Consider the following 24,800-nt stretch of genomic DNA (forward strand, 5'->3'; position numbering starts at 1 on the left):
AGAGGCTCACTGACTCCTCACTGTCTTCTTTACCCTTCTCATACATCTCTTTCAACTGTTGTATGTCCTTCTTAGCTTTCCTTTCTATTTTGAAGTCCTTGTTATTCTTCATGTCTTGTTCGTGTTTCTTCAGACCTTCCTGAGTCTGTTTGACACTCCAACGGTTTCTTTCAGGTTCTGTGGTTTGGTATTTTTCAGGAAATCTGCGAATCGACCAATTTCTTCGTCTGTTGATTCCCATGCATACTTTAGAGCACGCTCAATTCTCTTATTTCTCTTGGTTTGCTGCCTGTTATTAAACATGAAATGAACAGGCTGACCCTTCTCGTCTTTTGCACACCTGATTTTCGCATCTTCCAGAGCTTGTAGAACATTTTCAGGTTTCATAACATCTGAGTGTGTGAGGAGGGCAACGATGTTCTTCTCTATGTCTTTTCCAAACAGAGACACCACTGAATCAAAGACGTACATCAGTCGGTCACTCAGTCGATTGTCAGTCGCTTTCAGCACCAGACACACTGCATCGATCTCATGAACTCCATCCCTTGAGCGGAACAAGTCCAACAATCTTTCGCTGACGAGGACATCTCTCTCATTCCCTCTGGTATCTCCAAACCCGGGGGTATCGATGATGGTCAGAGAGAAGGGCAGAGTTCTGTCTTCAAGACCAAAGACCTCGTACACGATCACATCTGGCGTCTGACTTTCTGTTTGACTTTTCTTCTCTTCCTGTACCATCTGAAACCAGACATTGTCCCTGAACTCCACTCCCAGGGCGTTGTTGATCAGAGCGTTGATCAGAGTTGATTTTCCTGTTCCTGTTTCACCAACAAGCAAGATGGTTTTGTTTATCTTTGTTGGATCTTTTTCACCATGAGTCCATTTTCTAATAGAGCCAATGTTCTTTTGTTTTGGTATCAGCCGGTAGACAGAAGGAGATCCTGGAATGATCTCAAATCTGTATTTGGTGTTATCATGTCTGTATGAGGTGTTCCTGTAGAAAAGTTCAAATATTAGCTCCAAACTACTGAACATAGAATTACAAAAATACCACGGTTTAGTGTCTGTATACCTTAATCCTCAAAGAACTCTCAAACATGATTATTTCATATGAATATGTTTATATATATATATATATATATATTTATATATTTCAATACTAATTACTCAAAGGCCACACACTATTTTACCTGGTACATGTAATAATGTCATAATGTTGTAATTAAATTGAAAAGGTTAAGGGTTGTCATGTCTTATCACTATTTGAGTCACTATAAGAAAGACAGCTTCACTCTCACAGCAGGCTGAAAGCAGGAGGCCTCGACATTAATGGAAATGTACTGTATGCGTTCACTTTCACTTTCATAAAAGTGTACTTATACAACGTGAGGCTAGTCCAGACATGTCCAGTCTTTGACTACTGAAGTAAAAAGATATGATTCTACACTGTATTGAAGTAAACATGTATTATTTTGAATTGTATTTTAGTGAACATGTATTGTTTGAACTGTTTTAAGTAATCACAACTGTTTTAGGTAATCACAACGGTTTTGGGTAATCACATATATAGAAATGATATTCTTACTTTCAAACTCACTGACCCAGAGATCCTGTTCTTCACACACACACTTCGCCTTTTCACCTCTAAAAACAGATGTTGTTTTTAAGGTCATTAAAGACATCATTACACCGCTCCTTTTCACTCCTCCACACAGATGTTGTTTTTAAGGTCATTAAAGACATCGTTAAATATGTGCAGAAAAGTTTAAATGTCTGAAAAGGGATACTTTATGTGAAAAACTCCCATGGGAAGGGAATGGAGTGGAGATCGGGACAAAGATAAGAATTGACTTTTGACCTTGTGGAACTTTGGAATTTCAAGTTCTGGTGAGAACTATTGAACCCGACCAGAAGTGAATCCAGCCAGTCAGGACACCTGGGGGATGGGAGCAGCTTACACAGCTCCTCCTCACGGACTCTCTGATTCGCTTTGGGGTAAAAGGGGAAGGGAAAAATCAACACATCTCCGCCCCAAAATAGGGATATGAATACTGATGTTTTTGTATGTAAAAATGCTTCTGGTTTGTTGAAAGCTGGTGCTAGAAGACGGTAAACCGCATCACAAACCTGGAGTCCATACTTCTCTTTTCTGAAAGCTGGTCTGTCTACCTGTAAAACCGCATCACAAGCCTGAAGCCCGGAGTACTCTGTATAACTTGTATATGTGTTTGGTTTCCTACCAGAAGTAAACTCAGATAATTGTTATAACTTTTGATTCCGGTGTTTTCAATTCCTTTCTTTATTTTAATAGAGATTTCAGCCTCATCCAACGAACGGCGCGTAGCAGAGGGGGTGGCTAATAACCCCCATAATAGGTGTTCTGCTCCAACACTACAAAGGAATAACATGAGTTATACACATATAACGGTATAAATGGACATGTATTTGCTTCTGCTTCTAATGGAAAATATAAAGTCAGCCTTTAGTGAGACACAGGAGTAGAAATGTACTGGTGGCCTGAGGAAGAATGATCGGAAGGTCAAACACTTAAGGAGGGAAAACTTAACATAAAAGGGACCTATTATGCACAATCCACTTCTTCATGTCTCTTCTACATCAACATGTGTCCCCTCTTCTTCATGTCTCTTCTACATCAACATGTGTCCCCACTTCTTCATGTCTCTTCTGCATCAACATGTGTCCCCTCTTCTTCATGTCTCTTCTACATCAACATGTGTCCCCTCTTCTTCATGTCTCTTCTACATCAACATGTGTCCCCTCTTCTTCATGTCTCTTCTACATCAACATGTGTCCCCTCTTCTTCATGTCTCTTCTACATCAACATGTGTCCCCTCTTCTTCATGTCTCTTCTACATCAACATGTGTCCCCTCTTCTTCATGTCTCTTCTTCATCAACATGTGTCCCCTCTTCTTCATGTCTCTTCTACATCAACATGTGTCCCCTCTTCTTCATGTCTATTCTACATCAACATGTGTCCCCTCTTCTTCATGTCTCTTCTTCATCAACATGTGTCCCCTCTGTGTAAAGAGACTCTGAAAGTTTCAGGAACAAAGATTCTCTCTCTTTTTGTCCTGATCCATTTCTATAAAAACCTGTCTGAAAATTAGCTGATCAGATTTTGATACACTTGATGATGTCATAACGATGTTTTGGCTTGTACAACCATTAGCCAATCACCAACCAAGGTAACCCCCCCCCCCCCTTATCACCTGAATCTCCTCCTAGAGCACCATTGAGTTCTTTGTAACCAAATATCTCTCTTGCCCCTTTCACACCAACGCGTTTTCAGCGCCGGCTCGGAGCTAGAGCCTGAAAAGTACCGTTTTTTCCTGTTCACACCGCAGCGGCGCCGCCTCATAGCATCATCGACCCGTTGTTGTTGTTGTTGTGAGCTCCGTTGGGGAGCAAATCAGCGATGTAAACGGTGACGTCATGACGCAGCAGCGGCAGCTGGGCGGTGTGAACAGAGCGGGAGCAGAAAAGGGAAACCGGAGAACCAGAAAAGCTCTAGCTAGGAGCTAGAAAGGGAAAAGCGCTGGTGTGAAAGCCGCATCACTGCGTGGGGAGGGGCTCCTTATTTTCATCTAAAGTAGGGATGGGGAACCTCCGGCCTCCGGGCCGTATACGGTCTACTGCGGCTTTCACACCAGCGCTTTTCCCTTTTTAGCTCCGAGCTAGAGCTTTTCTGGTTCTCCGGTTTCCCTTTTCAGCTCCCGCTCTGTTCACACCGCCCAGCTGCCGCTGCTGCGTCATGACGTCACCGTTTACATCGTTGATTTGCTCCCCAACGGAGCTCACAACAACAACAACAATGGGGGACTGCGTCGGGTCGATGATCGTGTTGCTTTTAATCATACGAAGCCAGATTAAATTAAATAACGACTTCTCCAACCTTATACTTTTCTCCAGAGTGCCGTGGTTCATTGTTTATTAATGTGTTTCAGCGGCATTTACCGACCGCTGCAGTGCTGCTCGTCCACCGGAGTTTATTCTCCCGTTAGCTCCGGGTTAGCTCACACGGCTCTAAAGTATTCACTGTCTGACTGTCACACAAGCAGCTGATACATATCCCCAGTTCCCCTTAAGTGAATGTGTGTCAGTCTGAATTGACGCTGTTTGGCCTCACAACGCTGTTATGAAAGTTTCTCAGGTATAACATGGGTGATGTTAGCATAGCAACCGAAGCTAAACTGACTACTTGCTAAGCCGTTTTCTACAGGCACATTTTACCGGCGTATTTTTCATTATGATTCTACTTGTGATAGTCGGACATGACAACCTGTGCAGCCCATGTATTGATTCCATCCGATAGCTGCTATAATAACAAACAAAACGTCTGCCTGCTCTCCAAAATGATCAATAACAGCGAACGGATGGTCAAAGTAAGGTACAAATAAACAGAATCACACGAAGCCTGGTTAGTGTTGCCTGACTTTATAAAGTCTGTTTTTTCCTTCTAGTCACTTTGCTCAGCGCTACTGCTTGTAGGCAGGCATGACGAGACTCTTCAGTCGACCCATGTTCAGGGGAGGTGGGTTTAGTTTCCTGCACGCCTCGACGTAAGAGAGACGTAAGCGACGCCGCGTCATAGCTCCGAAGCTCTTGCCTCTAGACCATGGATGTATAATAAGAACTGGATACAGCGTGGGAGGCGGGGCCTCATTCATTCCTATGAGAGTTGCTCATTCGCGCATGATGATAAAATGGCCCAACTTTTGAGAGAGCGAAACGTCACAGATTACCCGGCATGCCTGAGAAGTACCCGTATGTGCGCTCATAGCGCATGCACAACTTTAACCATGCCCCCCAAAATGCTCGTTCACATCAAGCACGTCAATTTGCGTACACGTAACAGCACCGCACGTTCATGACAGCATGGTAATGGGTTGTTATTGTGATAGATTTGATATTAACGAGGCGGCAGTTAGCAGCTAGCGGTTAGCTAGTAATTATGCTAATTTACACATCAATCGTTATGTACTTTTATATTACGCTGTAACAGGATCTAGTGATATCCAAGCAACAGAGCTTCATTTAGCATGAAATAATTATTGCACTATATATATATATATATATATATATGTATATGTATGTATATATATATATATATATATATATATATATATATATATATATATATATATACAGTGCAATAAGCTTCTTAGTGCAATAAGAAGCTACTGTACAGGGACGTTAATCTACGTCGGTAATATTAACTTTATTTAATACAACATTTACGGTACAAGATTTAATCATACAGCCCATGTAGTATAATATTTTACAAATGATGAATTACAGCAAACATGTGCAATATATCCATTATTACAGCTCCGTGGGCTGGCAGTAAGGCGATATGGGTCCGTTCTTATTGTGCATCCATGGGTAAAGATAAACGCATGTTGTGCTGAACACGTAACATGAACGTGCCGGGCGGCGCGGTCCCGTGGGTTAGATGCGCATTCATAATGCAGAGGGAAATAACTCACAGAATAACGTTATTAGCACATTTTTACAACTTGAGGAACGAATATTTTCATCTGAGTCCGGCGCACTTCCTGGGGGCTTGCTCTAGACCAGGGGTACTCAAACTGTTTTATTAAAGGTCCACTTGTGAACTTTATACAAGGTCACTGGTCCGGATCAATGCCAGTAAAGTCACCCCCCCCCCCCCCCTGAAACGAAACTGAAATTAAGAAGCAGTTTCTTACGGCACGCTATGCATGGGGCCCCCTTTCCCGACATGTCGTTGCAGTAAATTAAAGGGTGTTTAATGTTGTCGTTGCTGTGGACCTTCTTAATCTACCTTCTTTGGGGGCCCCCTTCTGGTCCAAGCACTTGCCTGCCTTGCCTGTCGGCAAACGGCGCCGCTTTATACACTCACACATTCAATACATACATACAGTATGGTGGCTTGGCTGTTTGTCTGTAGCCAATGCCTCGGCAAAAAAGGCATTAGAAGCATTAGAAAGTCAAGGTAAACTTGCGGTTAACTTCCGGTGTGCAATGAGTGTCACGCTTGCGCACACAAGTAAATATATATGCACGTTCATTCTCACTACGCGTCAGACACAAGACGCGCGTACACAATGATGTACATTAATTTATCAGAATCAGATTGGTTTTTTTTATATAATTTTTTTTTTTTAGATAATGGGACACAGGGTTCGGTCCGGATTGATTTGCAGTTCGGTCCGGATCCGGACCTTGGTCCGGAGTTTGAGAAGCCCTGCTCTAGACCGACAATTTGGAGTGAACCGCATTCCGGAGCTATGACGCGGCGCCGCTGCGGTGTGAACAGGAAAAACCAGCGCTTTTCCAGCTCCAGCTCCGAGCCGGAGCGTTAACGCAAAAAAAAATTAACACCACTAATTATTTTAACGCGATTAACGCATGTGTATTTTTTGTCCTCGGCCGCCCCGTAGTTTCAGAGCGCATCGAGTTTAAAATACCATCTACAAGCTGATGCTGACAGCCCCGCTCCTGCAGCCCGCTTGTGGCAGACCACACTTCCACGCTCACCAGCAGGCCCGGACTGGCCATCGGGAGGACCGGGAGGGAGTGTGTATGTGTGGCGCGACTCGCGCGAGCGAGGCACACCTTACTTGTTGTTAGCATCTGGTGCTAGCTAGCTGCGCTAACGGATATAAGGAGCTGTTTCAATGACATTTCGCCGACAACTGCGCCGAGCACTTGACTTTATGCAGGTAGCCAGACAGTGGGACATTGTACGAAAAGTCAGCGCACTCAGCACGGATAGTACGCGCTACATGATTGCAGCGTCCAGGCAGCACACGTTCGAGCATATATGCCTTGAGACAAACACACACACACACACACACACACACACACACACACACACACACACACACACACACACATACACACACACACACACACACACACACACACACACACACACACACACACACACACACACACACACACACACACACACACACACACACACACACACACACACAGTATTATTGTATGAGGTTCCAGGTTGAATTGAGGCGAATATTTGTAATGTTCAGAGGTTGTTGTGTTTAATATTCATGAGAATATTTGTCATTGTTCAAATGATAATAAACATATAAAGCATATTTGTCCACTCATATGTTGATAAGAGTATTAAAAACTTGAAAAATATCCCTCTAAGGTACATTTAGAACAGATAAAAAATGTGCGATTAATTTGCGATTAATCGCGATTAACTATGGACAATCATGCGATTAATCGCGATTAAATATTTTAATCGACTGACAGCCCTAATAAAAATATAAGAGAATAAATGAAAAACAGGTAAAAAATACTATATGACAGTAAAGAAAAGTTGTTATTAATAAACAAGAATACATTTTAAAAGGGGAGTGATTTGTGAAATATCCATAAAGAAAAATTAAATCTTTTTCATATGGTTGTTGAGAGATGTATCCATAGCTCTCTTAATGTTACTCTCAAAAGTGCACCAGATTGATGCTTTTAACTTCAACATTAAAAAAAAAATCTTCCCCCCTAGAGGAGGTTACTGTAGGTCCCCCCCCCCCACTTAAATCATGTCCACATGGATAGGAAACCAAATACATTTGCACACATCTTGTGTCCATATCTTTCTGTTTTGGTGGTCGTGCCACACCGTGCACGTGCATGCATGCGCGAGTCATGGTAAGATATCTGGATTTAGAGGTTGCTTTTTCTTTGCACATCATGAAAGAAAGGCCAAAAGAATGGGCTGTGATTTTAGTTTTTTTAGCAGAGGTTGAGTTCAATCATTTGTACGGCCACCCGGAGGATGTTGTAAAAATTGAAAAGGCCCTTGAGAGGAAAAAGGTTCCCCACCCCTGCTCTCAAGTAACAGACAGAGAATCAGCACTTTGGAAACAGGGCTGAAACAGAGGGGATTATGGGTAATGCTGCAATGATCTGTTTGGTGTTTCAGCCAATCAGAGACAGGTTCTGGATATATCTGAGACCTGTGATATATTGATGAAGAACAGTATCATAGGGGACCTTTAACATCTGGAGCTTTACAGTTTTAAACTGGTCACTTAAAGACTATACTCTAAGTTTATACCAGAGGGCATTTTTTAACCGGTGACGTAAGGACTATACCTTTTAAGTTTCACCGGAGGGAAATAATTGTCACATTGTAATGAGAAAGGTTAAAACCTCGGGACCTACGGGGACACTTAAAACGTTTTTTCAAAATGTTAAACGGTGACATTTTTAAAAATTTCAAACATCAAATCATTCTTGTGTGGACCAAAATACAATAGGAATTATTATTATTATTATTATACAAGTGACTATTCTTGACCAAAGTGACAGAAATGGCATAAAAACACATTGATTCTAATATGGGTCATTTTTTACCCACTTATGGGGCGGCTGTGGCTCAGTGGCACAGTACTGAATGTATGTAAGTCGCCTTGGATAAAAGCGTCTACCAAATGACATTACATGTCACTTGGTAGACGCTTTTATCCAACAAATGACATCACATGTCACTTGTTATACGCTTTTATCCAACAAATGACATCACATGTCACTTGTTATACGCTTTTATCCAACAAATGACATCACATGTCACTTGTTATACGCTTTTATCCAAAGCGACTTACATACTCAATACTGTGGGCAATCCCCACAGGAGCAATTTGGGGTGAAATGTCTCAGGGACACAACGACATGCTGACTGCAGTGGAGTTTGAATCTGTGACCCCCTGATCCAAACACCAACGCACAACCCACTGCACCACACACCTCCCAACATGACATGTAATGTAATGTGTAGGGTCCAATCACTCGTGGATCTGAAGGTAAAACTGATTTATTCTGTTGTCTGCTTTAAAACAGCAGTTAGTTGAACCTGGTTTTCCAGAAGTTAGTAAGACCAGTGTTTCCGCCAGACCAGGGCTGACAGGGACACCCCTCCTGGCATGGAGGTTATTGGGAAATGCGGCGTTGTTTTTCTGCTCAAAACTTTTTCTTTTTATCTTTTCGTCATTTAAAGCGATAAAAACTCTTGATCTTCTCTCAATTTATTTTATTTGGACGCCCTCGGCTCGAGTTCAGGGCGTTCCGAGCTGAATAAGGGTGTGAAATGACGGCAAGACGCGCGTGGAAACGCTGAGTAAGACCTTTCAGAGGTGGATCCGAGCCTGGCGGTAAACTTGCATAGTCTCAATAACTTCTGATAGGTCAATCAGTAGGTCTGATTAATAGTCAGAGATGAACTCAGGCAAAACAACAGGCTGTGTATTAAGGCATTTTTCAGACACTTTAAATCCACAATTAAGTTGTAAATTAAATCAACATGTAAAGGAACATTTTATAAAGCAGCATTTTATTGTATTTTCAGAATAAAAGGATAAAATGTTTAGTATTACTCACATTGACATGGTGACTGGTTTACAGGAGGATGAGGATGGATCACCTGATGAGTTTTCTGCATAAAAGAAAACATATTTTTAAACTAACAGATTTTAAAATCACAGTTATTGAGAGAAAGTGATATTTAAAACCTTTTTATCAAAAAACATCAGATTTCACAGCTGCTGGAGTTACAGCAGAAATCTGTCTGGAAGGAAGAACATCTATCTAATGCAGGGGTCTCCAACCTTTTTTAGGATGAGAGCTACTTTCAAAAAATAAAACAAGTCGTGAGCTACTTTTATATTGGTATATACGATCTAAAAATGCATGAAAATATTTTTAGGATGATTTAGTTTTATTTTTTGTCTAACTTTCTATTGCTGGGAAATGAGGGTGAAAGTGAATCCCTCGCCCTGTCCCCATCCTCCCTCTCTTTTCCCGTTCTCCCAGACCCCTCTGGAGTAATATTCAAACTAATGTTAGGGTGCGCACAACCAAGCAAGGTTTTTGTATTTCTGTTTGTGGGGTGAAGCTCTGGAAGAGTTTGGTCAAGCAAGCGTACTCGCGATTGAGAAGCACCCACTATTGATACGGGCACTTCTGCTCTGACAGCCAGGCATGATGGGTAATCTGTGACGTTTTGCTCTCAAAAATATCAGGCCATTTTGTCCTCATGAGCCAATGAGCAGCTCTCATAGGAAAGAACGACACCCCGCCTCCGACGCTGTATCCAGTTCTTATTAAACATCCATGAGCTAGACCAGGGGTCGGCAACCTTTTTGATATGATGTGCCATTAAAAAAATTCATTGTTATCAGCGTGCCAACGATCGAAAATGATCAACGGGGGGGGGGGGGGGGGGGGTGTGTTGAGGAGCTTGACGCTGGTGAACTATCAACAGGAGGGTGGGGGGAGCCTCGCTGCGGGGAAGCAGTGTGTGGACCTGTCAGCACAACTTACATAATTCCGAATTTAACAAACACATTTAAATAATTGGTTTAAACGGCATAATAATAAGGACGATCGTCCGTTCTGTGATTCTCCAGAACACACATGTTATGATATTAGGGTCAGGCAGAGTGAGATGAGATCGCTGTCCCTTTAAGAGAGAGAGAGAGGGGTGTGGCGTGTGCATGTGTGTGTGTGTGGATGGTAGAGCGACAGTGAGGGAGCGTGTGTATGTTTCTGGAAGTGAAACGAGGCAGCAGAAAAACAGAGGTCTGTGATGTATTTTGTGAAACAGAAGAACAGCTAAATAAATGCATCCCAAGAAGAGCTCGCCTCTCTCCAGTCATTTAAGCTAAAGTGGGTTATTGAACCTGAAGCTTGTTGCTTCTGCCCTCCTCGACTACGGTCTGGGAGCCGACAGGAAAGTTCAACACACAGATTGCCAGTCCGCCCCTTTGTAGCATATTATTTCAATGAGAGATGAGCAGATCGCCACTGGGCTTTCAACTAAAGACACAGCCACGCAAAAACTGTGATATTTGTACAGCTCCTTATGGGTACTGCAATTTGTGAAGTGCTTTCTTCCGTGGTGAAACGATCAGCACTGCACCACGGAGGAAAGCGGCAGAAAGTCACCTGGAGTTCAAGAGAGCGGGGCTGCGCTGCGTGCATGGCTTCCTTCTGCAGGTAACGGGGAGACGCGCTCTGGCGGCGGTCTCGTTCAGGATCCGAAAATACAATTTAAATATTTTGCACACTTATTCCACTTAATCCTAGTGTGCCACTGGTTACGGTGTCGCGTGCCAATGCTGGCACGCGTGCCAGGGGTTGCCGACCCCTGAGCTAGACCCTTCTCACATTTTCGAGAGCAAAAAGTCACAGATTACCCATCATGCCTTGCTGTCAGAGCTCATAGAGCGCAGTTAAGTTTCCCCTTAAGCCCCGCCCCCGATCTCCCGCTCTCAGTAGAATAAATGGAGAGAGAAAATCAATCTAGATTCGGCTTTTAGTGCATTTTACAACGTTAAGAACCTAATGATTCTAATAAGTGTTATAACATAGTTCATACTGGGTAGTTTATTTAGTTTAAAAAAAAGTATCTGCTGATTTACAGACGTCTCTTTCCCCATGTTAGTCAATGGGTAAACAGTATTTCTGGGCCAGGTGATGTCACGGACTGATATGGAAATTGTAGTACCGCCTTTTGACCACTAGGAATATTTTCCTCAGAGTCCGGAGCACAACCTGGGGTCTTGGTTTGGACACACGGGGGATGTTTACTTCGATTTGCACCTTTGTCATGTGTTTTTTTAATCTTTTGTTTTGCATTTTTTGTGGTGGTCCATGTGTTTTTCTGATTTAACAACCGTTTTTAGACATTTTAAAACCGTGATGTTACATCTCATAGCTATAAAGCACATGTAATGTGAGCATTGAGAGGCTGCAGTAATGGGTTTGGACACATGGAGGCAGTGCAGCTGCAGAAGACACACACACACACACACACACACACACACACACACACACACACACACACACACACACACACACACACACACACACACACACACACACACACACACACACACACACACTGCAGGCCTACTTCTGTCAGAAGCAGTTTGTAAACTGAGGGAGATTCAGAATTGATCCTTTTGCTTTTACCTTTCAGGAATTCTGTGAGATGTGAAGGTTTTGTTGTGCCGACATTAACAGCAATGCTTTCTTTGCTTCTTCCAGCTGCTCCACAATCACACCTGACCCTGACAGCGTATTCTGTCTCTGGCTGAAGTCCTGAAATGATCGCCTTCTCAGCTCCCGCCTTCATTTGCTCCCAGTGGAGATCTTCCTCTTTCACCTGTTGGTCTGGTTTGGCGTACTCTACGATGTAGCTCAAAACGTGGACATCTTGTCCGAGCTCAGCAGGTTTCTCCCATCTGACTGATATCTCACGTGGGGTAGATTCAACGTTGGGTTTTCCAGGAGGGCTGCAGGGTAAGGTTTTAATGGATCCTCTGACTTCATTGGCTGGCCCGGCACCTACTGGTGTCGCTGCCCTGCATCTGAACATGTACTCTGTGTTAGGACTCAGGCCGCTCACTGTGACTTCTTCAGGTTTAGATGCTGTCTTCTGTTTCCAGTCGTCCTCTCCTCTGACACAGTACTCAACAGAGTAGGAGGTGATGTCCTCTGCTCCAAATCTGGGTGGAGAAATGTTCAGCGTCACACTGTTGTGGTTTATATCACTTCCTGTTACTGTTGCAGGCTTTGAAGGCGGCTCAAAGTTCTCGTTGACAAGAAAGCCGTCTGTATAAAGGTAGATGCTGGCACCTTTCTGTGTCTCGTTTGTTAAACCCACCGTCAGGAATGTGATGTTCTTGTTCTCCTTGTTGGCCTCTGCTAAATCATTGAAGAGCTTTGCTTTATGCCGCATTGCTTCCCTTTCTCTTCTTGAGTTGTACCATTGATCTGGAGGGTGTGGATCTTGAGCGTCGTCTGGTTTGGGTGTTTGTTGAAGGTAGTTTGATAAAGTTGAGAGGTACGGTTCATCACTTCCCAGCGAGGTGAAGACAAAACACACAGCCTGCTCTGCTTTGAAGCTTTCTTTGTACAGGTCTGTTTGAGATGAGATGATCTTGGTGTTTGTCATCATGTCGGTCAGAGACATCACAGTGTATATTTCTCTCTCCTTACAGTCCATCCACTCGTTCAGTTCCTTGCTGTTGAAAGGAGAAGAACATCTCTTCCTCAGGATCTCTGTGAGCACAGCTTCTTCTTATCCTCCTCCTCGGATTGATGGCAGTTTCTCTGCCAGGGTTTGTTGGAATTCCAGTTTGAACTCAGAGCACATCTGTTTAAAGGTTTTGAGTTGTTTTCCAATCTGTGGGAACTGCTGTGCAGTTTGGGTTCTCAGTGCATCGTTGAACCTCATTTCCAGGTCACTGAAGTCCTCCAGGACACTCTGAGATTTTTGAACTAATCCTATACTTATCTGACGGACAAGTTTAGCGGCAGTAGAATCTAAACATGTCAGTGGCAACAGCCAGACCTTCACTGGTACTGCGTTTTCCCCGCCCTCCAGCAGCTTTGGCAGACTTTGGTAGACCTCTACTGCCTCCTGAAAGGATGTAGGAGGTTTCTGAAGGAAAAAGTCGCCAATGAATCTGCAGGAGAATTTCTCAACGTTTTTTCTTTCATTGTCTTCGATTTTCAGCGAGCCTTCACCATCTATTGAAAGGGAGCCAATTTTATTGATCATCACCTTCAAGTTGCCCTGAATGTCTTGATGGTTCTCGTTGACAGACACCTCACGGTCAAATACAAAGAAGGCTTGTGCGCCATAAAGGATACCTGTGACTACATGAGTTGCTATTCCTTGATCAAACACAAACTGATGTTTCTTAACATTTTCTCTTCCAAGATGATCCATGGACAGTTCTTGGAACTTTGTGGTAGCTTGGTACTTCAGTGTTACTCTGGCCTGATTTTTGGAAGTCTTAGTATCGTTCAGGTATTTGGCTGATCCTTCAACCTCTACCAGTCCACTCAAGAAACTTGCCTTCAGTGATGCTTCAACCTTTAGGGCTGAAGATTTGTCCTCAATTGATTCAGATGCAACTATATCAAAATTATTATATTTTTGTTGTCTTTCTCTAATATGATTTTGAAGGTCATCACAGTCCCACAAAGTGATTCCTGCAAAAGAATAACCACAAATCAAGCTAGAACCAGAGTACATGTTAATACACACTATAACTTTAAGGGGAATCAAAGCATCGTCCTTCCAATAATTGTAGCTTTCCTGTTGTTAGGAACTGAAATATAGAAGGATTTGTTCAGTGATGCAATTCCTGAGAACATTTATGATAATAAAGAAAGCTTGTCTTGCTTACAAGACAAAAAGACACAAATCAGTTTAATGTACTTGACTATTTTCACGACTGTTACACTGCATCCTTGTTGTGAAACTGACAGAGTGTTGCAGACCGCAGTTGTTGAGCCAAACCATACAAAAAGTGATATGACCAGGCACTATGATACAGGGTTATTTTTGGTTATTTCTATGGTAGTTATAGGAAACAGATGTTCATTTAGAGTTTTTGAATTCTGTGAATTCTGAGCACCTTCGTCTAGCCGTCCTGAGTTTATTCCAACAAAAAATAAAAGTCAAATAACTTCCAGTTCAGCGGTTACAGTGACAGGTAACAACAATCAGTAGCCTACACATTGTAGAACATGTTGTGATTGCCATGGCATGTTAAACTAAAAGTATTCAACCAACCAGTCACTGTGTAAAGTTTGGCTAGCGCTGCTCTCAAACAAAGGATAATGACAGCACTACTTTCTCCAGCATCCATCACCGGCCAAAATAACCCTGATGAGAAGGCTTTCCTGCAGGTAGTTAAAGCCAAGATGGGCACTTCACGTCACAACTGGCATCTGCTAGTGTGCTGGTCTCCATGCTGAAATCAAACAAGACCTGGAGGCCATCCAACAGGGCACCTAAGCGGACATTATTTATATCAAAATGTCATAGGTGAATGCTGTCCTTTAGTGCCCTAATGGATTTTCAGATGAATATTTGAAGAGATTTGGTGCCAAGTTCTTCTATGTTTTTGATCAATCTTTTGTCAATGGCCTCCTTTGTTTGTTAAGATATCTATCTATCTCCTGGAATAAAAGCTACCTTCCATTGTTTCCCCACACAACACTGATTTTATATAAAAATAATCTCTACTTTAATGTCAAGCATTCCTCAGATCCCACTCAAGCATGACTCGTGGTGTTTGAGTTGATATGGGCAATCTATTTCAAAGTTTAGAAGGATTTGGAATTGTTCCAAAAGAATGACCTGATCTGCCCCTTTACTCTGTGGAGTTCCACAGGGATCAATCCTTGGCCCCAAAACATTTTCTTTATACGCTTTACCCAAGCGGCAAACTCTGGGGAAGAGCCGGGACGCCAATACGGAAGTGCCACAAACTGCAGTTCATATATTGGCCGATAGGCGCTGACTGCAGAAAGGAGCAATTTCCATAGACCCCCATGTTAAAATGCCCAATTTTACAGCCTAAAAAAACATGTTTCTAGCCATGGATCCAATAAATATTATTATAGATATAGTTAGATTCCACCTTCATGATTATGGATCTGTGAGTGAATTGTTTTCTAACATGACCCTTTTATTTATATTAGGTCTTAAAGTTTTTGCATAAATTAGGGCGTGGTCACATTGAGTGACAGCTCTGTCAAGTGACTGCTGCTGTTAGCTTCTTGTCTCTCTGCTAGCTGCTCCGTCCGTGAAGCTACAGGGACTCTGCCTGCTCAGTTCATCCAGGGAACACAACTTGACCCCGGCCGTGTTTGTTTGTTCTTCATGCTTATATACCGGACTATTGTGACTCGCTCTGCGGTTAAAACAGACGGTGCATGAATGCCGTTTTGCGGTAAGTGAAATTTGAGTACTTATGTGTTTATGATTTTAATCAGCTACGTAATGAATGTTAAGGCTTGGGTTAGCGTGTAAGCGAGTGGTAGCTACATCGGTGCTAACGATGCTAATCGTATCCTCCAAGTTAACTTAAAACCATAGACTGTATATATAAAGGTTAAAATGAAATAGACAAGTGTTAAGCGTTAAGTGGGATAATACTGGAGAACAAAAGGCTTCTGTTTGAGGTTGATAAAATAAGGTCATCCTTGTAACTTAGAGAGATATTTTATTATGTAGGTAGGAACTGTATGCATCGCTAAGGTTAATTTAAATTGGCTAAGCTCAAGTATGTAGACAAGCTAACGTCGAAGTAGTGTATGTGAAATCAACCTCACAATAAGATGTGTGTATATTACAATTATTAATGTCATATTTCAAGATGATTACTTGGATATTACAATATGGTTGGTTGAGCTGGAGTTCATTATTGAGCTTACACGTTAACGTCACAGTCATCTGAAGAACGAACCCAAACCTTGTTGTTTTTATTAATTGCATTACCAAATTGGTATCAAATAAACAGTAAGCATTGGTAACACAACTTCCAAAGTTACAGTAAAATAAAAAGGACCCTGACTCGGACAATACACAATCCAACATGTTCAACAGAAGAGAATAAGTTATATTGTTTGTACATATGGTACTTTACATATATATCTGTTTGTTTAAAGTTTCCAGGTGATGCAGACAGGCTGGACCAGAGAGTGAGAGACAGAACTGGACTCCTCACAGCAGTGAACTTCAGCACAGGTACAAATACTCTTTTTTCATACTGTACAAAGAATCAAGAAAGATATTGGTTTAAATAAATGAAGTATTGACTTTAATACACTGATATACATTCCATTAAACAATACTAAATACTAGATCACCTACACATCAGTGAAGTTGAGGGTTTTTTCAACATGTTAACAAGCAATATGACTGTCAGCTTTCTAATTTAAGGTATTGAAGGCAAAGCTATTTAACACATAGTGAGAACTGCTACTATTTATCTCTCAATATTGTCTGTAAAAAACGTGGTAAAAGTTATTCTTTCAGTGAGACAACAGAGCAAGCTTCTACAGTTGCACTAAGTTTTGATAACAGTTAAATATTATTTTGATAATAAAATATATTTCAATGTTGATGAATGTCATACTGTTCATTCATAATCTGATTGTCTTTGTAGCTCACTGTTGAAATAAAATAAAACATTACAATTACAAAATAATTATATCTACAGCCCCTAAACACACAAACTCACCTCTTTCATAAATAACACACTTGTTCTGCAATAATATGTTTTATGTTTCCTGTAATTTTTGTTAGGAAAGGACATGCCTGAAAGACACGACTCAACATTTTCTCCTTCTCTGAGGGTCAAGAAGAACATCCAAGAGGAAAATTAAAAGCTGATGTTATGAGATGTTAAGACCAGTACAGGACATTCACTAAGAAACTACTTTTATTGTGAAGTCAGCTGATCGAATGCACCTATTTCCACATCTACACTCCATCAGCTGATTATTTCTATTTGCCTCACTTTATGAGCTTCACAACATGTACCTTGTACCGCAGAGTTTGCAACGCAAATAAATGGGGCCAATCTTCAGTCAGATGTGAATGTGTAATCTAACATTTTCAGTAAGAATAATGGACAAAAGGAGTGCAAATACAAATTCAATTTATTGAAATGTGAACCAAAAGTTAATCAAACATGTTTTAAATAAAAAAGCACATATGGACAGAAGGTGTAAACCTATTAAATGTATAAGTAAACACATTTAGTCAAATAAAGTGACAGACAAGGCCTGATCAGGTGGTATCAGCTATGCCCAGCATGGGCTCCTCCATCAGGCCTGGTCCTCCTCACAGAGGAAAGACCCTCAGACCCTCAAACCAACAGACTGGACGTCCATCACACGGAGGTTTCTCCCTGAAGTCTCTGCAGCTCTCTGGACACCACGCTGTCTCAATCCGTCCACACTGAATATGAGAGGGGAAAATGAAAATAATAAATGCTTTAGACAATAAGAAATATAAAGTTGACTGTTGAGTTGCTCAGTTTTTTTAGATTGTCAATACTATTACTGTATAACTAATATCCCAGGTTAAGAGGCACCTTCAAATAAAAATTGGTCTTTAAATACATTTTGTCTTTTGAATTGTTTGTCTAAAGTCAAGGATCTAGAACTGGTACTTGTAGTTTTAATGATACAGTCTGGTTATAATGCTGTTTGGAGGAGGCCTCACAGGTAAGAGCACTAACTAGCTACCATCACATGCACCTTAGCTTAACTTAAATGTATTAAACGTATAATTAAGTGATAGCAAAATATAAATAACTAATGTCATGCAAACATATTCATATTTGCTTGATTCCAGTGTTTAATTTAGCACATTGCATACAAACGTTAAGGGATTTTAAGATTCTGAAGTATTATGCTAAAAACTCAATAACTTAGATTATTATTTATAGTTTTGCTGAATAGTTTCATGTCCGCTTACCTTAGAAACGTAAAATGTGACGGCAGTGTGCAGATGGGGAGCATGTTAGCTTAGCTTCTTAGCTTGAGCTAGCTCTGTTACTTCCCAGCTGGAGGCAGAAGGTCCCGCCTCGGCTCCGCCTCTTTGCCCTTATTTGGAGCAGGCTGGAGCAGGCGGGAGTTAGACTCAGACGTCACTGTCGAGCCGTTAGTGGCCGACTCCGCCTACTAAGGGCTTCTCGGCAACTCTGCAGAATCCTATGGGTGACGTCACGGACCCTACGTCCATTTATATATACAGTCTATGGCTTTACCTCTAGGCTACCGGCTCAGTCAGTTTCACTCTATCTCTCAGCACTGTTAGGCTGACGACATGCAGATTTACTTTAAAGTTTGGCTAAATGTGATGGGTAATATTAGTACTCTCCATCACTGCCTTTATGGATATCACTTAACTTCCTTAATTTAAATTCATACAAAACCGAGGTCTTTCTTAGTGTTCCTGGTAACTTTGTCTCTGACATAAACCAACACCCTGGCCCTCAATGTCGAACCATACACAAGAAACCTGGGTGTTATCTTTGACCAGAATCTAAACTTGAGCCTCACATAAACAAGCTAGTCCAAACCTGCTTCTTCCAACATCACAAACATTGAATCCATGCTATAAACAAACAACAAATCTTAAATAACTTATTTATAACTTTTCATCTGTGTGTTTCGTTCCTGGCAAAAAGAAAATGTCTGTTTTTAAAGGTGATGTTTTTTCCTCACCAGGGACGAGTGAGTCGTTGCGGCAGCTGTACAACATCCCGAGGCTGAAAGGCCGTCCGAGCGCCGCCACCTCTATCGTCCCGCTGCCTTTAGAGGTCATCGCTTTGAAGGAACAGAAAATAATTGACAACAGCTTGTTAGTTAACTTCGATGATTTGGTAATATCATGTCCAACCATGCTCACATTTTGATTTCAATTAGACCTTTTTACTCAACAAAGAGACACAAGATGTCTACAAACAAAGACGCATGCGCACTACGTTGGCTCTCAGGTGCTGCCATTAGCAAACCTAAACTATCCTCTGCTATAGTCCGTTTGACGAGAGGGACATCCAACACTTGCATTACAAGGTAGCGCTGTGTGCGCACTACGCAGTGCGTCAATTTGAAAAGCTGCAACACTTTTTTGCTCTAGCACCGCGTTTCCCAACGTTTTTCAAATCAGGGCCCATAAGAATCAAAAACATTTGTACGGCCCACATTCAACCATTAACAATACGGAGGCTAAATAAAGTTCTGATTAGTAAATTCAGAACATGTGACACGTTGTAAATCCAGTAGAACAGACCGCTGTCAAGGACTGTAATAACCGTTGCTAAGGAGCAGGGGCCGGCAACCTTTTTCATATGAAGTGCCATTTAAACTTCTGATCAGTGTGCCGTCGTTCGTGAACTGTCAACGGGGGGGGGGGGGGGAGCCTCGCTGTGGGGCAGCTGTGGACCTCTTTCGCCTGTCAGCGCAACACATGATGCAGTTTAAACACATTTAAATAAAGGGCGGTGCCGACCGTCAGCGAACCGAGCCGGCTGCAAACGACCCGCTCACGACCGGCCGTTCTGTGATTCTCCAGAACACACAGATGACCAGTTCGCGCCTGTGTAGCATATTATTTTCGATGACAGAGGAGCAGATCGCCACTGGGCTTTCAACTAAAGACACAGCCACACAAAAACTGCGGCATGTGTACAGTACAGCTCCTTATGGGTACTGCAGCTTTAGGAATCCAAACTATAACATATAATAAGTACCCTGTATCAAGATTGATGAAAAACAAGTGACATTTGACCTTTTTAGAGAGATTTAGAAAACAAACCCACTTCTGGGGTCATTTGGGTGCATTTTCCATATCTCTGGCCCCCCTCGGTCGATTTTGATGATTGACACCTCTTTTGAGCCAATAGACTAGAGGGGAAGTTCCTAAATCCATCTAAACATTTCCATTGAGGATTGAGAGAGATGCGCACGCAGTTTGCCCTAAACCGGAAGCTGGGTTGTAGCTCTAATAGCAGTTTATATGAAATCTCAGTTTTTGACAAAAATGGAATGATGGATTGTCAGTAATCATTTCAAAGTGAGACAAACACATTGGTTTAACCTTCAGCAGCGTTTTTCTCATTGTAATGCCTTTGAACACAACTTTTGATCAGAAACAGCAAAAGGTAAGACAAATTAGCCGTTTTTGCTCCGTAAAGCTACGTCGTGTGATGTCTGGGTTTGCTTCCCCTGCCGCGGGTTTTGATCGCACAGTGATGATACTTATATTTATAGAATCTGTGGATTCTCAGCTTGCTAGCTGGTATATTGTTTGTGCAGATACGATAAGTAATCAAGTATTTATACCGTGAGTTCTGTGCGAAGTGCGTTAGCATTTTTTCGCTCAGGGCTCATTTAGACGCTTCTTGTGAGACTTGTGTTTTGTTTCGGTGAAAATGGTTCGTATCGTCAGTTAGCTGAGTTTCTTCCCGTTAGGTGGGTTTGACACATTAATAGTTTGTTAAATGTTAAGAATCCCTGTGGCGGTTCTTTATCCAAAGCGACTTACAATGACCAATTACAGGGACATTCTCCCTGGAGTAACTAAGGACTAAGTGCCTTACTCAAGGGCACACTAGTGGTTGTGTTCCAGGCGGGATTTGAACTCACAACCTTCCGATCTTCAGCCCACCTCACTATCCATTAGACCACCACTATACCATACTTATACTTATACTTATACGTATACTGTATATATAACCTATTTATTGTTAAATCATGCCCTAACACAAGTGTTCTTAATGCACAAGAGAAACAAGGTGTTCAGACAAAAAAACTAAAATATAAAACAGCAGAAAATACTCATGATACCCTAGAACTCTGTTTACTGTAAGTACAGTAAGAATACTTAGTTATAATTAAGTACACACATGACATCACCCATCTCTTCAGAGAGCTAAAGGTGACCTGTGCAGCAACACATTTAAATAAATAATATGTGTCAATACTAAGAGCTGCTAGATTGAGCTGCTGTGATGGAATATGTAAGGAGAATAAGAACATACCATGTGGTCCAGCTGGAGTCTCCTCTGCCTCCTGATCCCTGCCTCTGGCCCTCTTTCTGACACTTCATCTGCATTCCTCACATACATTTCTTCTTCTTCTTCACTAATGTCTTCATCTCCTCCTCTTCCTCCTGCTCTGACCCTCCTGGTCTCTTCATCTCCTCCTCTTCCTCCTGCTCTGACCCTCCTGGTCTCTTCATCTCCTCCTCTTCCTCCTGCTCTGACCCTCCTGGTCTCTTCATCTCCTCCTCTTCCTCCTGCTCTGACCCTCCTGGTCTCTTCATCTCCTCCTCTTCCTCCTGCTCTGACCCTCCTGGTCTCTTCAGTGAACTCTCTTTTCCTTTTCCTCTTTCTACTCATCCTGATCACTTCTCAGATATGTCTTTTTATTTTTGTTGACTCACTCCAGCTACTCTGGCCTGCAAGAGTCTACTTGTGAAAAGCACTGGTACAAATGCTTGTCTAACTTTACACGTTAGGGCCATGTAGCTGATAAGTAGCATAGCCACTAATAAATATAAAATCAGAAAGTATTTATCAGACGCACACAGGCAGCTGCGTTTAGATCCAGTTTGACGGTAAAGGATGTATCCTGGTTTAATTTAGCTGGCCTCATGGCTGTGATGTGTAATATACGTGGATTTAATAGTACCGCATAGTTTAGCAAATAAAGTGATCGATCTCCCAGCTAGCGCTGTCTGTGTAGTATTTTGTAACGTAACGTCCCAAACAGCGACCGTCTGTTAAACGCTATCGATTCAAACGGCAGCGGTTTATTCATATTTTGTTTCAAACTCTCGTCCTTATTAAAAACAAAACCAGTCGAAGGGGAAATGCTCCCAGGGGAAGCTGATCCACCCTCAGGTGCTGATCCTCCTTCAGGTGCTGGGACAGCTCGTTCCCTCTCCGCCGCGGTCTGTGTGAACGCCGCTCCGCAGTTTAATGCAGGGCCGTAGCTACGTTGTTAACGGGCCTAAGATGATATTTAAAATGATTCACTTTTAATTAATGTACTGCTTGTTTAGTTGATTGAGAAGCGTGTGGACATAGTGTAGGTTTGTTTCTACAAGTACAGTTTTAGGGACTCAAAAGTTAGGGGGGCAGCTGGGGGGGCAAGGCTCTACAGTGGGGGGGCAGCTGCAGATTGTGACCAATTCTTGATGTTTAGCTCGGATGACGGCGCATATCGAATTGTTCTGATAAGAACGACTCTGTAGCTCCTTGCTACCTTGCTATGATTATAAAGTCATGTTGTTTGTATTTTTACAACGTTGCATGTATGTTCATGAGTTATTGATCCGCGAAATTCGAATCTGTCAATAACTCAGCTCAGAGTATGCTATGTCCCCTCGCTCTGAGTGTTCTCTTGAGGTGTCTTTCACTTATGTGAAACCCGTGCCTTTTGCCAAGCACTGATGTTATATCTTTATATTTTAGGCCAAGCTCAAAGTAAAAATCGATGAACCGCTTCATTGTTGTGGTTTCTGTGTTGCCGAACTGACTGAAGTACATTGAGCTAAATGAAAAGTTTTTGCGAGATCTCGCGAAGGGGTTTGGCGAGATTTCGCAAAACATTTGTATTTATTTATTTTTCAACCAATTAATTTGTTCTTCTCCATGTCCCCTAGGGGGCTCCGTAGCATACAGCCTGACATCACAAACAATACCCATAATACACTTTTAGGATCCACGTCCAAGAACCGGGACTCTCTAACAAGTCAAAAGAAACTAACTAATAGCTGTTTAATTGACACACATGTGACCTGATCCTATAAAGCGGTAAACACCTCAGCAGAGACTCAGCGATCCTCCACCTCAGTTACGCCTCGTCTTGGTGACCTGAACAGGACAGACAGGAGGGACAGTATGAACACATCAGAACATAATAAGAACATATTAAAAATGTCAATAGAATATTATATAATAGAAGCCGTTAATGTCATTATACATGTACAATGAAAAGAGAAGAGATACTCCTTTTGAAGGACAAAAAAATTAAACATTCATAAAAATAAATAAAAATAAGATAGACAACATACAACAACAAAGACCCTCAGCATTCACACTTATGTAAAATAACAGTAGTGCAGGACTTATATTCAGTTGTAGAGAGAATAGGAATATGTATAAATGATATATATTGCATGTATGGGTTAATGTGCAGTGGAGGAAGACTGAGGGGTAATAGAGCCAGAGTTCAGTGCAGTGATTGCTCTGGGGGAGAACCTGGCCATTTCTCAATCGCGAGGATGCTGGCTTGGTAGCACAGCCAGCATCTTGCTTCAGAAGCAAGGCAAGAATACTTCCTGGCATTTGGAAAACAAAGAGTGGAACAGGCTAGCAAGTGTGCAGGTGTGCGTCATATGAGAGGCCCCGCCTTACATCTTCCGCCACAGATTTGGGGAAATTGGTCCATGCGCAAAGCATTGTGGGGATTTTAAGGACGCGAAGTCTACCCATGTGCAGCCTCGAAATTTCCCCAAAACCAAGGACGCGGCCTCGGTGAAATTCCAAGAATGCTGGAGATTGGAACAGTCCTTCGGCGGCACTCGATGACGTAGCATCCTTGAAATATTGGCTTGGAAGCCAATATCCTCGCGATTGAGAAACGGCCTCTGTCTTTAGTCTGTTTGTATTTGTTTTAATGTACCTGTAGCGCCCCCTGGAGGGCAGCAGGTCCAACAGGTGAACACCGGGTAGGGAGCCACTACTACTACTACTACTATATATATGTTAAAACGAGTGCGATGGTGACTGGTTTACAGGAGCATGAGGATGGATCGCCTGATGAGTTTTCTGCATAGAAGAAAACATGTTTTTAAACTACACAGACTTTAAAATCACACTTATTGAGAGAAAGTGATATTTAAAACGTTTTTATCAAAAACCATCAGATTTCACAGTTAAATCTGATGGAGTTACAGCAGAAAATCAATCTAAGAACTAAAAGATGTCTTATTAAAAATGATAAACTAAAACACACATATATAGTCATTTAAAGAAAACAATGTCAAACAGTATGAAACAGCCCAAGTAGAAAGATCCAAGGCAAAAAGGCGATTCCGTCTCATAATAGCAGTGATATGTTGTGTTACAGGAAGAGACTGCAGTGTCTCCCGGAGAGATACCTTCTCTCCTGCTGCGGTCAGACTATACAACGACCACGGCCCCTGGTAACCCCCCCCCATTCCTGTTGTGCAATAATACTTTTGTACAACATATTTACCGTAAATAGCTGTGCAATTTCTACTACTTGTTTTACTTTCACCTGGCTGCTATATCGCTATAGAGTGGCGAAGTCCCTCCCACTTACTTCCGGGTAATGGGACCTTATTTCGGAAAAATTATGCATTGAAGTCAATGGGGAGAGAAAACTTATCTTTCGATCCCGTTTGAATTGT

General features: G+C 42.0%; 1 pseudogene; it reads right to left on the bottom strand.

The window, feature by feature from the left end:
- Nucleotides 1-24,100, bottom strand: LOC117469917 (annotated as a pseudogene).
- Between the last annotated feature and the right edge of the window lie 700 nt (nt 24,101-24,800).

Source organism: Trematomus bernacchii, unplaced genomic scaffold (assembly GCF_902827165.1).
Source record: "Trematomus bernacchii unplaced genomic scaffold, fTreBer1.1, whole genome shotgun sequence".
Lineage (NCBI taxonomy): Eukaryota > Metazoa > Chordata > Actinopteri > Perciformes > Nototheniidae > Trematomus > Trematomus bernacchii.